General features: G+C 40.9%; 1 protein-coding gene and 1 long non-coding RNA gene across 2 annotated transcripts in view; both read right to left on the bottom strand.

Moving 5' to 3' along the window:
* The window catches only part of TUB (TUB bipartite transcription factor), a 137,717-nt gene that overhangs the window by 101,373 nt on the left and 21,552 nt on the right, over positions 1 to 14,792 (bottom strand). The gene's annotated exons all lie outside the window — the stretch shown is intronic.
* LOC118168702 lies at positions 1,763 to 3,676 on the bottom strand. Its single transcript, XR_004751739.1, has 3 exons — positions 3,354 to 3,676; positions 2,403 to 2,564; positions 1,763 to 1,995 (listed from the first exon to the last, which is right to left on the bottom strand). It is a non-coding gene; the product is annotated as an uncharacterized LOC118168702 (long non-coding RNA).

The following is a 14,792-nucleotide window of genomic DNA, read 5'->3' as shown; positions in this document are numbered from 1 at the left end:
GTTCAAAGTTAATCAGAAAGTCAATAATTACGTGAACTTTATAAGAAAAAGTTAATTAAATTGCTCCCAGATAATCTTTGATATTCATACACAAGTAACCACTAAAAAGCCTGCCTAAGAAGTATTGGGAAATTTCTCCTTTGTCTCCGCAATTCTGTTGGACTTCGACCCCACATACACTGTGCTGAAATCATAAGCGTTTTAAGGGCTAAAATTCAACATTTGTTTTAAATTGATCCACCTAGATCTTGGATCATTCAGTTCAATAACCTTAAGAGTTAGGAATAGGCATATATTTCAGATTACATTCCTCTATCCCTCCTGACTCAGACCTTCACAAAAAACATGTATATAATAGATCTGTGACGGGGAAAAATGTAGAATTGTAACAAGGTGGGGGTTTTGTTGTGTTTAGTGTTTTTTTTTTAAAGCAGCTCCTGGGACAGTGGAATTTACACATAAATCAAAAGTCAAAAGAGGATCAGCTTGCGCACTAAAAACACACAAAGTGACACATTAATGATTATTAGGCACCTGACTATACTGTAGTGTTATACCTGTAAATACTAATGCAGAATCTTTGCATAAAGGTAATAGTGGTAGTTAGGACATCTTAAAGTTAAGAGCTACGGTTAAAATACCTTGCACTTTTTCCCTTTTATTGTTATTTAACAAAAGAGTACTTACTATATTAATAGGATTCCGCAACACAATAAATGCTTTTCTTCTTTAAAAAAAAGGTGGAAAGGGCACATCTAACGAAAAATCAAGTTGTCTGTTGCACTGGCTTTATCGTTGTGTTTCATCAGAGCCTTTCAAGCAGAACTGAAGATGTTTTATTTTTAATTAACTGTAGCTGAGTACTTTTCTCACCACACTTAGACTCCATACAGAATAGCAACCTCAAGATGGCGATGTTTCGCCCTTTTTGGGAGCTAGGCTGATAGCTGGTGTTACTGAAATGTCATCCTTTGCTCTGAAGGCAGAGGGGAATTTATCATTGAGTACATTACAGTGTAGCTACCCCACAGAAATTTCTGCATCCCTCTCTGATAAAGGTACTTAACTTCATTAGCAAGTCTTGCACCTTACAGTAAAAAAAACTTCAACTAGAAATGTTGTAACATTTCCAATTATTAATAGATTTCTGAAGTGCTTGCTTTCTGTTCAAAACCTCAAATCTAAAAAGCAATTGTGATTTTTTATTAGATAACAGCAAGATAAACAAATTCACAAACACTCTAAAACGTAGCATGATGTGTCTACAGCTTTTGTAGAGGTTTCTTCTATTGCTTTTTTCCCGTTGCACCACCATGGAGAGTTGTGGCCCTGAATGAACTTTAGCTACATTACATTGTGAGCAAAGCAGCACTTTTTTATCTGATGCTGTAGGAAAGAGGTCTTTATGGTAGATTAGCATTTCTATAACACACAGTCGCAAAGCCTTTTAAGAAAAAAAAAAAAAAAAGGAAATAAATATTGGATATTGAGGAGAAAAGATAATTACTAGATCTCAGAGAAGAGAGAAGTGTTCCTGTGAACACCTCCAAGGCACAGGCAGACCAGACTTGAAGAGTTCTGCAGAGAAGGAAGACCAAAATAAACCCCAACAGCTAGCCCTTTGCATAGCCTGGAAAACACTCTCGTGCTTCTCCAGCAAGCCCCAGTGAGAAAGAGCAAAGTGAGAAAGAGCAAAGAGCTTCCAGCCACAGCCAGAGGCAGCTGGCCGAGGAAACACCTCATTTAGAAGTAGAGGTTTTCAGACATGAGCAGAGAAGTGACCCCGGCTGCAGGGAACAAGAAGAGCAGGCCCTGTCCCACCGTGGCTAGGTGCACAGCTTTGCCAAAACACCGGTCTCGTATTATGACAGTCGTGAGCAATCCAAAGCCAAGAAGCACGTGAGTGAATACTAGTAACCACTCATTCCTCAAGTAGTAAACAGGGACAAAGCTAAATGCCTTCAGCACCAGCGTGAGGGGAAAATTCACTCTTTCCTGTTACCCACCATGACAAAACTTTAAATTAGTGCAAAAATAACATATTAAGAAGAATGGACATCTGGCAGTAATGTTTTCTTCCCTTTTTTTCCTAAAAAAGGGGTAACCAGGCGTACATCTGGTGCTTGGCCAGAAGGAAGAGGTTGAATAGCTTTAGATGTGTGAACTGGCATTATAGACAGCCCCTCAAGCAAGCTTTCATCAGCTAAGGAAACTAAGCATAGGAATAGTTAATTGTGAGATGATTTTTATTTTGAAAGGAAATAGCAGTTTAAATGTTTTTCAAGGCTGCTCCTCTCGGTTATGCCATGACTGAAGCCTTCTCACAGTCACCCCTCCAGTGTCACATTCCTCACCAATTGGTCAGCCCCAGGCTGGATCCAGCAGTCCGGGTGCTATCTTACCAGTAGATGGAGATAACAGCCTCCCCGATCTGCTTGGGCATGCTCTTTCCGATGCAGCCTGAACGCTATTCGCCTCATCTGCCATGAGAGCAAACTGTTACATAGCTTCTTGTCACCAGAGCTGATACTCAGCTTGCAGAGAGCAGGACAGATCCGTCTTTCCTGAAGAAGAGCCAAGGAGTGGGTGGGCGTGAGTTGTGGCTTACTCTGAGGCATGATTTGCATGCGTTTCCCATGCAGCCTACCACCAGCACTGGGTGGTGCCTGGCCCAAAAACTCTGCTGGGCATATTTAAGTCATCCTCCTGCATACCCATAGTGATACCTCATAGCTTCTTCGTATACTGAGGGAAGGCAGGCAGTCAGCTGCTCAGCAAGCAGGCCAGCGTTCAATTTGCCCAGCGCCTATAAGCTCTTGAAATACTGCTCTGTGGTTAGTAAGCTTGTGCCAACCGAACCGGATCCTGTTTGCTCTTTACTGCAAGGCATTTCCCACACCTCTAGGCCAAATGCTCTTTCTTCTGCCCCCTTTGCTTCATGCCCCAGCTGACTGTCATCCCCTGGGACCCAAATATTCACCACATAAAAACCCATCACACTACATCTAATCTCTCTCAATGCCTCTGTCAAGGCAAGTGCTGCCTTTCAAGTTAATTTCACTGACTAATTAAGCATGGAGACACACCAGATTGCCAGCAGTGAATGGTGGCTGCAGCATCTATCACTCCAGCAGGATTCAATCTAATGAGCTAAATGCAACACCCTGAGAGCCCAGAACAGCTTGCTCATGGAATGGAAAACCTATTGTTTTCCATGCTCTAAAATTTCCCAACTTAAAAAAAGAGAAAAACAAAACAAACCCTGCCTTCTACAGCCTTTAAAACAATAATCATGAATTACCAAGAGAAAAAAACACCTGTTCCACTTCAGTCATTAATGTTATGTATCACACCTTTCAGTTTCTTTCTGGGTATTAAAGCTCCCAAGGTCCTTCAGAAGTAGTTAAAAAGTACATGACCAGCCTAAGTCCCATCTACCTAAAAATAACACATTTCATCTGCTGCTTCCCTCAGGGATAAAGTTTCCTTCCCTCCTTCATGCATGCTTGGCTTCCTGTGTGCATGTGTATTTTGTATGTTTGATAGAGCATCCTTTTTCCTGTTGACTAAGCAGTTTGCGTAGAATCTTTATGCAGAAATTGTGAATGGTAAGATGTTATTTGTACAGTTTCTTACTTTCTGCAGTGATTTAGACCATTGCGAAGACCCCGAGAAACAGGGCAGAATCTAAATGACATGATTTCACACGGTGCATTTGGTTACACAGAATGTAAGGCAACTAGACCAAAAAGGAAAGGGAAATAACCTAGGGACAAAGATGCTGTAAATCAAAGCAACTGCACGGCTCCATGCTCATACTCTTACTCCAGCTAGATCTGTATTTGAGATTAGTTTCTCCCCTCACAGTGAGAAAATAAAGTCTGCTAAACAGCACCACAGATAGTGCTAGTTATGTTTACTGGGGACATGAAGGTTGTAATTAGCAATACTTGCCCTGACCAGATCAGTTCTTCTAAACGTGTTTGGGATAACAATCTCAGAGCAGACATTAGTTCTAATGAAAACGTTTTCAGACTGAAGAAGGAAGGAAGAATTCCAATTACCCTATTTGACATAGACTAACTTGAACAGAAATTACTGTAAGTAAATAGAGTGACAACCTAAATGTAAAGAGAAACACCACTGATACTTACAGAATATAAAATGAAAGTATCACTAAGCACTGAAATCTGAGCTGAGGGCATAATTTCAAATCTTTTGAGACAGGTATTACATTACAAAAATGTATTTTTATGAAATCTTTGACTGAAATCAGTCTAAAAAAAAAAACTCATAACCTAGTTCATATTTGTATCCCAAATGAAGCAGCAAAAGTGAAAAGAACTATAATTTCTTGAGACAGTAATATTGGGTTAATCTTCAGGTCAACCTCTAATGCTGAAATTTAGTTCTGATATCTGAAAATATTTGGTGATTTTGGATTTTTAAGAGAATAAATTAGAAAATTTTATGTTAAAAAAAAATCATATATGGGTCTATTGCTGAGAAGATAGACAAATAAAACTGAAGTCTCGTTTAGACAACTTTTCACCAAAAGCTAATGATCTTTAAAAAATGAGGGGGGGGGGGGGGAGGGGGAAGGAAAGCACTGCAGTGTTTCAATTCACAATTGAAATGTCCAAGTCACAGACTTTAACATTTTTCAAAAATAAGACATTCCAGCTTTTCCTGAAATTTCTCTCCTGCCTCAGGGGTGCAAAGCACCACACCACAGGTCACATTGCAGTCCAGGCTGCTCCTTCCACCCTCCTGGTAAGGGCTGCTTCTCCAGTACTTCCAACCAACGTTGGACTAGAACATGCCATTTGTCATACTGGCTCCTAACACCCAATTTCCACACTGAAGTATCTGCGTGCAGCATTACCATACCTTCAAAGTTTCATCAGCATCCCCGATCAAGCTGCAGGAGCCATTAAGTACAAGTTCAGCTCTTGCAGAGCTGTTTACGTGTTGCCTGTTTGCCATGTGAGCTCACAGCACAAACCACATATGGCTGATTTGTAGGCATCAACATTGCAATAATCAACAGCTAGAGCCTTATTCTATGCTTTGTACAGCTTCAACAAATGGAAGGTACAGAAACACACCCAGTAGAAGTGACCAAATCCCCAGCAGAAGCTCCAAACTCTCTTTCATGCCTGTGCCAATACTACAAGTTCCAAGGATGTATCTTCAAGGCCTGAAGTGCTTGCCTCTTGGAAGTGTTTTTTTTTTTTTTTTTCACCTCAGTTAATAATTCCTGTTAGATAGCCAGAAATAGAAAATGCTTGGAAGCCACCTACATTTGTTTACCAACTCCAATCTTTGATAAAAATACAGAACTGAACTGCATGAGTTTACCTCACAGAGGGAGAAGAGCTTTCTCAAATAAATAATGCTTAAAAGGCATAAGCATCAAGTCCTGAAAGCCTTCTTGAACATTTTAAGTACAGAAATACCTTGATACAAAGGGACTGCATCCACACCATAACCCAGCTCAAACAGTTTTATCCCAGAGAAGATAAAGGTAAAAGAAACAATCAGTTACAGAGCAGATTTTCATATCGTCCACCTCTTGATCTGAAGAAAGACTGAATTAGTCAGCTGCATCCTAACAAATAACCAATACGAGTCTTGGCTAGTTCAGCTGTGACTAGTTTAAGGAACAAGATGAAGCACAGTCAACTCTAGCAGCATTTGATTGTGGAGTAGCTCTGCAATAAATATCTGTGTTAACACAGAACATGTGAAGGTAGCTCAGCATTGCCATTTATCTAGAAAACAGTGAAACCAGGGCTGCAACATACTGGAAAATTAATTGTTGTTTGCTTAATCAAGATCAATAGCATTTAGGCATTTTACATCTTTTGATCCTAATTTAGAAACACCCCAAATCACATGCCTTAGGGTCTACTGGGTTAGGACCCATTTAATTGCCGTGGTGAGCTAGGCCTACATCTTTTCTTGCTACAACATTGAAGCCTATTTCAATTATGTGCCTGGTGACACCACCTGTATTTAAGAAATTGTGGGCTCTGTTTTGATACCCTGGTTTGAGCATGAATAGCTAAAGCTTCAACTCCTCATGCTTCGATCAAATAGCAAATGCCTAATGTACATGTGTTTTATAGCCAAGAAAAAAAGAAATGACAAGAAAAAAAAAGGAACTTACTGAATCTGTAAAATTCTCATCACTATCAAATCAGAGAAGATGCTTTTATCAGTGTAGGTGTATTGAATTTGACTAGAAAATAGTTTCTTTTTGATTAAAAAAGGTCATTTCCATAGCTGTCTGCAATGGTTAATGCAGATGAAGTAGCACACACAGGTTCCCGTATGGAGAAAGTGACCTATATTTCACTGATGGTAGACAACAACCACGGATCCACCAGTAAACAAAACCACCGCTCAGTCACAAACAGAAGAGGGCAGAGTATTGCTCTGCCCTGAACATGTTTAAGTGTTTAACTTTTCAGAGCTGATGGGAAAACGTGAACATATGACTCGTCATGATTATACGGGAAGTTATCTGCAAGACACAAAGGGATGTTCCATCAGACAAGAAGGACCCTTCAGGTTCTTTCCCACCACCTAACTCTACATAACAATCCTAAAGATTTCTGCTCCCTTTGCACCTGTCTCCTCTCATAATAGTCAAGCCACAAGCCAGTCCCACAGCCAGCCTACAGACGGTGATCTTCTGTTACAGACTTGTCTTTTTTGGTCCAGATAAGCTGCTTCCATACCCTGTGTGTTTGGAAAATCCCTCCTTTTCATGTGTCTGTATGCAACATAGCACACTAATGTTCTGCTTCAGACACGGCATTATTATAACCCTAAGGTTATAATGCAGAAATAGCCACAGTTAAAGCATGTATGAAAGTGGGCCACAGTACCTTTCTGATGTCAACATAGCACGTCTTTTGATACATGGATGGGAAACAGCACTGGCAACTTCCTTTGAATAATGTTATTTTGAACACTTTTTTTTTTTTTTAATGAGAGATTCAAACTCCAGAACAGGAGTGGGGAAGGGACAGGGGTAGAAATAAAAAAAGTAAGAAAGATAGTACCCATTGAAGGCTAGAACACTTTCTTTACAACCACAAAAGCCATCACTTGGCATCATCTTCATGTTCTGAGTACAGAAGCTTTATTGTGGTATGATGTACATCAGCTGTTTGGGAAAAATGCTGGAGAACAGCACTTAATGGCTTGCTCCATTTTATGACCCATTGCTGGTACCAATCATCCTGCCCTTCCCATTCAGATCAAGACTTCAGGTAGTCAAACATATACAGATGTGCATACAGAAGAAGGTGGGGAAAGCAGCAAGATAACAGTTTTCAAAATAGTTTTCTGGGCCTAAGTATCTTATGCAGCTACCAAATAATTACTTTGATACAATCTTGAAAAGATTACTTGTTTCTCTGAATGGAGGACAAAGAAATGAGAACAAGCATTTCTTCTTTCTTACAATACACAACAAAAGGTCTCTATTGATTGGCTAATTGGTGGCCATAATTCTGCATTGATTTTATATCAGGTAGAAATTGAGACAACAACAAGTAATAGACTCCATTTGTGTCAATTTAACAAGGGAATGGAAATTGTGAGTTTATGATTACACTTTAATAAGATTTGTCCTTAGGTAACAATAGGTGGTAAGACAACAAAAACACACCAGACAATGGCTTGACCCAGAATCTTTAAATTTGTATCTCCAGTTCTGCAAATGCTTGCTATTCCTAGTTCAACTTTTCACCATTTACAGTTATCCTGGGACTGCATGCTTGATCTTCCCAGAGACGGAAATGCTTTAAAAAGTGAAGGAATAAATAAACTGATATCTTTTAGAATGAAATTGAAACAGAGAAACTTTAAAAACAAAACAAAACAAACACCATTAAAGCAACAGGGAAAGGGATAGAAAATTTTACAGATGATGTTCCTTTGCTCACTTTATCCTTGCTTCCAGTCCTGGTTTCAATTCACTCAGTGCCTTTCTGCACAGCAGCCAGCTTTGCCCTGGGCCTCCGGAGGGTTTCTCCATCCTCCCAGCGGCCTGATTAGGTCTCTTGCTCCCCTCTGTCTTGGTGCAACTCTCTGCTCTGGGTTTCTGGCTTGCCATGCCTCACAGCCCAGCACCTCCAAGCTATGCAGAGTAGCTCCCCAAGAGAAAAGAAATCTTACCTTTTTTTTCCCAAAGGATCTATTTTCAAAGCAACCAGAATGCAACCTGAACTCAGCAATGAAAAAAAAAAAATCAAAAAAAAATCAAACACAACAGTGAAAAACAAGTGACAAAACAGAATTCAGGAACCTGATGGTCCCAGAAGCTGTAGAGAACAGCACTGATGTCAGCATCTGGGACAACACCCAGGGAAGCAAACAGCTTTCCTAACTGTACAGCCTCTCTGAGAGTGCCATCCAGAGGCCTCTTGACCTGGGGTCCACATGACAATCTGCAGGCTGATTTTGGAGGCAGCCCATGGGAAAGGCTCCATTCGCAGGTACACCCAGGCCCTACCTGAAGGGCAGTGGGGACTTAGGCTAAAAGATTCCCGAAGATTTCCTTACGCTGGCATCATATCAACACTGCAAGTCTATTGCCAGACACAGTTACAGCACGCGGGAGCTGTACTAGCACAGGTTTACTTTGGAGCTAACATACGCCATTGTCTCATGTGCTTTCCAGCTGCAAACACAGTACTCTTATCTTGGAAAAAGTCTTATGAAATAAAAACCATCGTAAATTAGGGATCTGTAGCTGACCCATCTGACATAAGAATCCTCAGTGTATTAGAAAAGTATTACCATGTAAGTACATAAAGATATACCCATCTACCACAGGAACATTTACAAATCTCATGCAGCACATCATTCAGCATTAACAGAGGACTGGTTGCTGAAACATGTAAAGACAATTGGGAAATTAGGTGCTGGTTTGTTCTGTTTTGTTTTAATGCCAAGGGACTAGACTATTACAAGTAATAATACAGGGCTTATTCAATTTCTTAAATGCATTACATTGCAAAATCATTCATTTAATAGATTCATTTAATAGATGGTATTTTTCCAAGCGAGTTACTCAAATCACTGATGTATTTGAAATATAGGTATTGTTTGAAAGCAGCAAATGAACCTTAACCAAAGAAAAAATAGTGTTGAAATATAAAAGCAAAATCGGGTAACATTACTCCACTGGGTGACCTTCCAGAAATTAGCCTTTTATATTTAGTCAGCTTAACAGCAGGTAGGAAAATGGCCTCACTTAATAAAGGCAGGATTTCTTGACCCATAATCTTACTGGCCCCACAGCTTTTTGTTTCTTGTTATTCCAGAGAAAGGCATTTGCGCTAATTGCTGGCAGAGATTCTGCCACAATACACCACTGCCCTCCCATAGGAAGTAACCTCTCCTGCGACAGCTGTAGGAAACACCAAAGGGTAAATTCACATTGCTGGATCAAGCCTGAAACACAGTCCTTGTGCTATCTCTCTGCCTGCTTGCATCAGAGGCAGGAGATGACAGACAAATGGGCTAAGATTCAGCAGTTCATTCATTTGTTGGTCTCTGATAAAAGAGCTGTGCCATGACAATGACAAAAGAAATAAGTCCAGATGTTTTTTTCTCGCATTCCCAGAAAGCCATCAGGACATGCAAACACAGTCTGTGCTTGTACATCTTTGCAGTTCTTATTTTCTGTCTCTCTCTCTCCAGATTATGGATCTGTTGCAGAAATCTTGTTAAGAGCCCTGTTATAGATAATGCGTCTAAGTCTAGGCCAGGAACAGTTTGCTATAGCAGACTTTCTAATATTAGACATTTTCTGAGCTGAAGCAACACAAACACAGAGGTAATGAGTGAACCAGCTGCTCTTAAATGTGCCATTATCCCGAGAGCCCCATCTGATATACATGGGTACAAAATAATTTTTCTGGAGCAATTTTACTTTTCAACACTGAGATGTGCTGAAGGATAACCCACAACATCAAACTAGAAATTACAGCTCAGATGCTGCCTGTTACTTAGCTACAGGATCGCTGTATGGCCAGACAGCACCTCAGGAGATTGTCCGGGCTGGCTTCCTCTGCTTGGAGCAGGGGCGGCTGCCGCAGGCTGCCCAGGACCACGTCCAGATGAGTTTTGAATACCTTCAAGGATAGAGGCTCCACAACCTCTCTGGGAAACCTGTGACACTGCTTGACTGCCCTCGCAGTAAAGATGTTCTTTCTTATGCTCAGAGAGAATTTCCTGAGTTTTAACCAGCATCTGATCCTTGAAAATTAGCTGCAGCAGTCCCTGCAAAGCTCACTGTGCTGAAGCAGGCTGGCTCCTCATGGTGGTCTAAGGCTGATTTCCCAGGTGAGTTGCGACCACGCCACAGGGGCTCCTCACTGCCAAAGATACATCACACCCACAAGAGGAAAAGGCACCATACTTGCCACTTTCCTGCCTGCTAAGCAAGAGAAAGGTTTTGAAGATCTCCGGTCCCAGCAGAACCAGGACTGTCCCTGAAGCAGCAGGAAGACATTACACTCATTTCTTGGCCTTTAAACACAAAGCAAGACAATTCACCTTCTTGCTTTTTTGGGGGCTTGGTTCTCCCTTCCTCCTCCCTCATTGTTAAAGCTCTCTGGTGATGGATTGAGTGAGATGTTCCCCACATATCAGACTCCAGAAGATCTGCCAAGCAGTGCTTCTTTTTCCAGCTTATTTTCTCCTGACACTATTTCTCTTTCTGTGCACTGCTTTCAACACCTCTGTACTCTGCTTTCTATGCTGATGCAAAGCGTTCGGCCTTTTAGCCAGTTACTGACACTGGAGATCCTAACATATCCTCAGAATGCACTCTGCCATTCCAGGGAAGGCCATAAATCCCACCAGCTCCTTCAAAGAGAGCAGGATTTGGTCCTTCTCTAAGGGTCATGCTCTCAGAGAGAAATCTGAAAAAGCAAACCAACAACCCTCCCCGCAACCCAACCACCCACACCATGATGTATTTCCCTGTTTCCTTCTGTTATGCTCTATCTGATTTCCACTGGCAGGGACAACATAGCACATACGTTTCATAGTGGAAAAAGCAGCTTATGCAAAAGTCTGCTAGTTCACAGAATCACAGGAAGTTGAGGTGGGAAGGGGCCTCCAGGGGGCACCTAGTCCACACCCCCAGCCCACCCCACCCCGCTCAGGCACCCACCACAGGCTGCCCAGGACCTTGGCCAGGCAGCTTTTGAAGATGTGCAAGCGGGGAGACTCCACAGCCTTCTTTGGTAGGCAAACATGATCGGTGATTAAATAACAACAAGAACTCGAGGCTGACACTGGAAAAATTGGCTGGGAGTGAAGAAGCACTTGGGAGGCTTCAAAAGAGGCAACCAAAAACAAACCACCACCACCAACAACAACAACAAAATGCAACAAAAACCAGTGAGCTAAAACAGATGCTTTACCCAGCACTGCGGAATCTCCCACTGTCCATACCTTTAATGTATCCTCCCCAGCCTGACACATTAACTGGCTCTTTATTTATGTCTGCAGAATAGGGTTTTTATTTATTTTATATTATTGTTTACACACAGGTTTCCAGGTGGGATTCTCATCAGTTTCAACCACCATTTCAGTGGCAATTTTATAAGAAACAACATTTGTTTTCTCCGAGCATGGAAAGCTGCAAGAAAACCGCCAAGTGAAAACTATTCACATTTATTGGTCTCTAAATCATTTCATTGTCTCATAGATGTACTTGGTTAGAACATGACTAAGTGTTTACTCATACAGCTCCTTTCATCGCAGAGGGATTACATCAGCAAATGCTGACAGGCACCTACCTCTGGGGTGTTGCTCTCTTTCCTCGGAAGCCCTGGAAACACTAACAGCATGAAGTGTGAACCACGCAGAGAACAGCAGAACCACTGCGTGGCCTCAGAGCCAGGACGCGCCTAGCTCCGAACCCGCCTGATGCAGAAGCAATACATGGACACCCAGAGAAAAGAATGAGCAATCCTTAAAAAAAGGATCCCACCTCCTCCAGCCTTCATGTGTTCTCAGTTCAGGGCATGGCATTTTCTGAGTCAAATCTCCTCCTGAATCCATATAACAACCTTTTGCACCCACAGCTTTCTTTGGCAAGGTAGACACATCTGCTGCCTGCTGTGCAAAAAAACTATTTCCTTTTGCTTGCCTTTACCATGTCTCCTTCTAGCTCCATGTGATGGCTCCTAGTACCAGAAAATTGTTTGAGGTTTATGGACACACTAAAAATGGGAGTAAATAGGAAAGTTCATCATCTCTGGAGTTCTATTTTTTAACAAATGACATGAAAATAGGCCCTGGAGAAAAAAAAAAAAAAAATCCTTTGAAAGCAAGTATTTATATACAAATATTATGGTCTTAAATACCAAGGGAAAAGAATGAGAAGAAAAATGCCCCTACTTGAGCTGAAGGTTGGACAGAATGTTGTTTTAACACAGAGAACTTTTTGGTATTCAGAAAAATTGCCCAGAATCCGAAATAAAACAAGGATCCCCTCACATACCCTTTCAAGTGCCGGGGCATGGATTCAGTGCCAAGAGGAAGAGTGCCACTTCTTGAACCCACAGAAGCTTTTCCTTCCTTCCTCCCTCACCAAAAGTGGGGTTTTCAGTTTGGTGGGCTTTACAGATAGGACTGCCATAAACACGGATGTGCACAAAGCTCCACAGTTGCTTTCTAACTGGCATCTTCAGCTGCCTCTTGACTTCATCATGAAACCAAAGTTTGCTGGAAAGAGTGGCAAATGCTCCAGCTGAAAACTTTCTGGCAGCCCATTCTGCCTATACTGACAGGTGCTGTTTATTCCAGTTGGAAAAATAAATGAATTTTTCTGCTTTAAGATGGAGCATTGTGTGAGCACTTGAAGACATCAGGAGATTCAAAATACAGATATTAATTATTGGATGTACTGCTATGTGTCATCTCTTGTCTTCCAACAGAAAACTGGCACTGCATTTTCTCCCCTGTTAATGGAAGTGTTACCACATTAATTTTGCAGGGAATGCATTCCTTGTTAAATCAGTCTTGCAATATGTATGTGCAGAAAACACAAATGGTATTTGCTTTGAAGTGCAGACTGGATTTTAAAATGTTTTCTCCTTCCAGTTTACATATAGTATATTCCTTACATCACACCTTGTAACTTCACAAGCTATACATCCAACAAAGTATGCTTCTACACCTAACGTTTCTTTACATGCAAAGTTTTCTAATAGAATAATATAAACTATGGATAAAAAAAAATAAAAAAATAAACCCCCAAACCAAAACAACAACAGCACGATGCTCATTGCATCTATAGAAAACAACTCAGAAAAGTACAAAGTAAATGAAACTGTTAAAGCCGGGAAAAAGCAATTACAGAATGTAAATAATAACGGCTTCTATGATTACCACAATTAGCTCTTGTAATCCTTACTACAGCATGCAGAGTTTCAGGGTATTTGTAAAAGTGGTCCAAAGCAGCTCCTTCATGCGTTCAATGCCAGCAGGAAAGCATGTTTGTATGCATTCTCCTACATGCTACGTATCAGGCAACATGCTGATAAAACACCTGCTCTGCCCTGCTTGCAGATCTCCTCCGTGAGCCACAGTGGTATTTTAAAATGGATTTGTGCAGCCACTAACTCGACTTCTTTAGCTGCCCTTACTAGAAGTCTCCAAAGACTGTGTGAGCTTCACGGTCAGAGCACAGAAACAGATTGGGATACTTACAGATGCAAAGACTCCATAGAAAGCAAGTCTCAAAAAGGCAAGTGGCTGTAAAGCTGATGAGTAAATCTCGTTTACAGCTAAAATTAAATGCTGCCATAAATAATTATTCCTCATGAAGATTAAAATAAGTAAATAAATAAAAGCAACAGCCAGTTGCTTCTGTAGTTTTTGTTCATAAGCCTAAGGCAAATCATTAAAAAATACCTCATTCTCAGCCCAGGGGAGCAGACAATGCTCTTCCTTTGGCTTTGGAGCCAAAGCACTTGCTTCTTCACTTTCTCTTCTTACAAATTCAATATTTGTTCACATCTGTAAGGCACACACACTGTTGCAAAATGTCAAGTAACTTTAAATGTCAACCATAGGAGATTCTGATTTGCAGGCATTGGACAGCCTTCCTCTAAGATGACCTTCATTTCACATGAGATGAGCCAAGCTAAAGACACACACCCTTATTACACTTCCTGGTCTTTACTGAAATTTGGCACTGAGCAGGGCTTGTCTAGCCAGGGGAATATCTACCACAAAAGAGTCCAACAGGAGAGGAAAAACAATGGGGTTAGAATTTGATGCATCTAGTAAGGAGAAAGAAAGTATTCCTTGGTGCCTCAGGCATAGCATATTCCGAGGTAGGGCCTCAAAGAATTTCAGCAGATGTGAGCAAGAAAAAGATGACAGTTTTTTTCCCCCAAAACGTGATAAGCATATTGTATCAATCCTCAACATTAATTCAAATATCCATTATATGTAAGGCTTTAAATCTTGAGCTATATGACCAATAGTAAATTCATGTAGATATTTTACAAAAGCACAAGGATTAAACACCAATAATAATAATTTAAAGATAAGATTTTTCTTTTATATGCCTCGGATATATATGGTTGGCATATCAGATAAAGAAGAAAGAAAACTATGAGGTGGAATCTATTGGGAACAATTTTCCATGTCAGAAATTCCAGCTTTTGCTAAGCACTCATTTTAATGAAGAATTGGAAACATTAAACGTAAGACTCCAAAGCAAGTTGTTTCAAGCACCGGTG

The sequence above is a fragment of the Oxyura jamaicensis genome, chromosome 5, assembly GCF_011077185.1.
Source record: "Oxyura jamaicensis isolate SHBP4307 breed ruddy duck chromosome 5, BPBGC_Ojam_1.0, whole genome shotgun sequence".
Classification (NCBI taxonomy): Eukaryota; Metazoa; Chordata; class Aves; order Anseriformes; family Anatidae; genus Oxyura; species Oxyura jamaicensis.
This window is presented reverse-complemented; position numbering and strand designations above follow the sequence as displayed.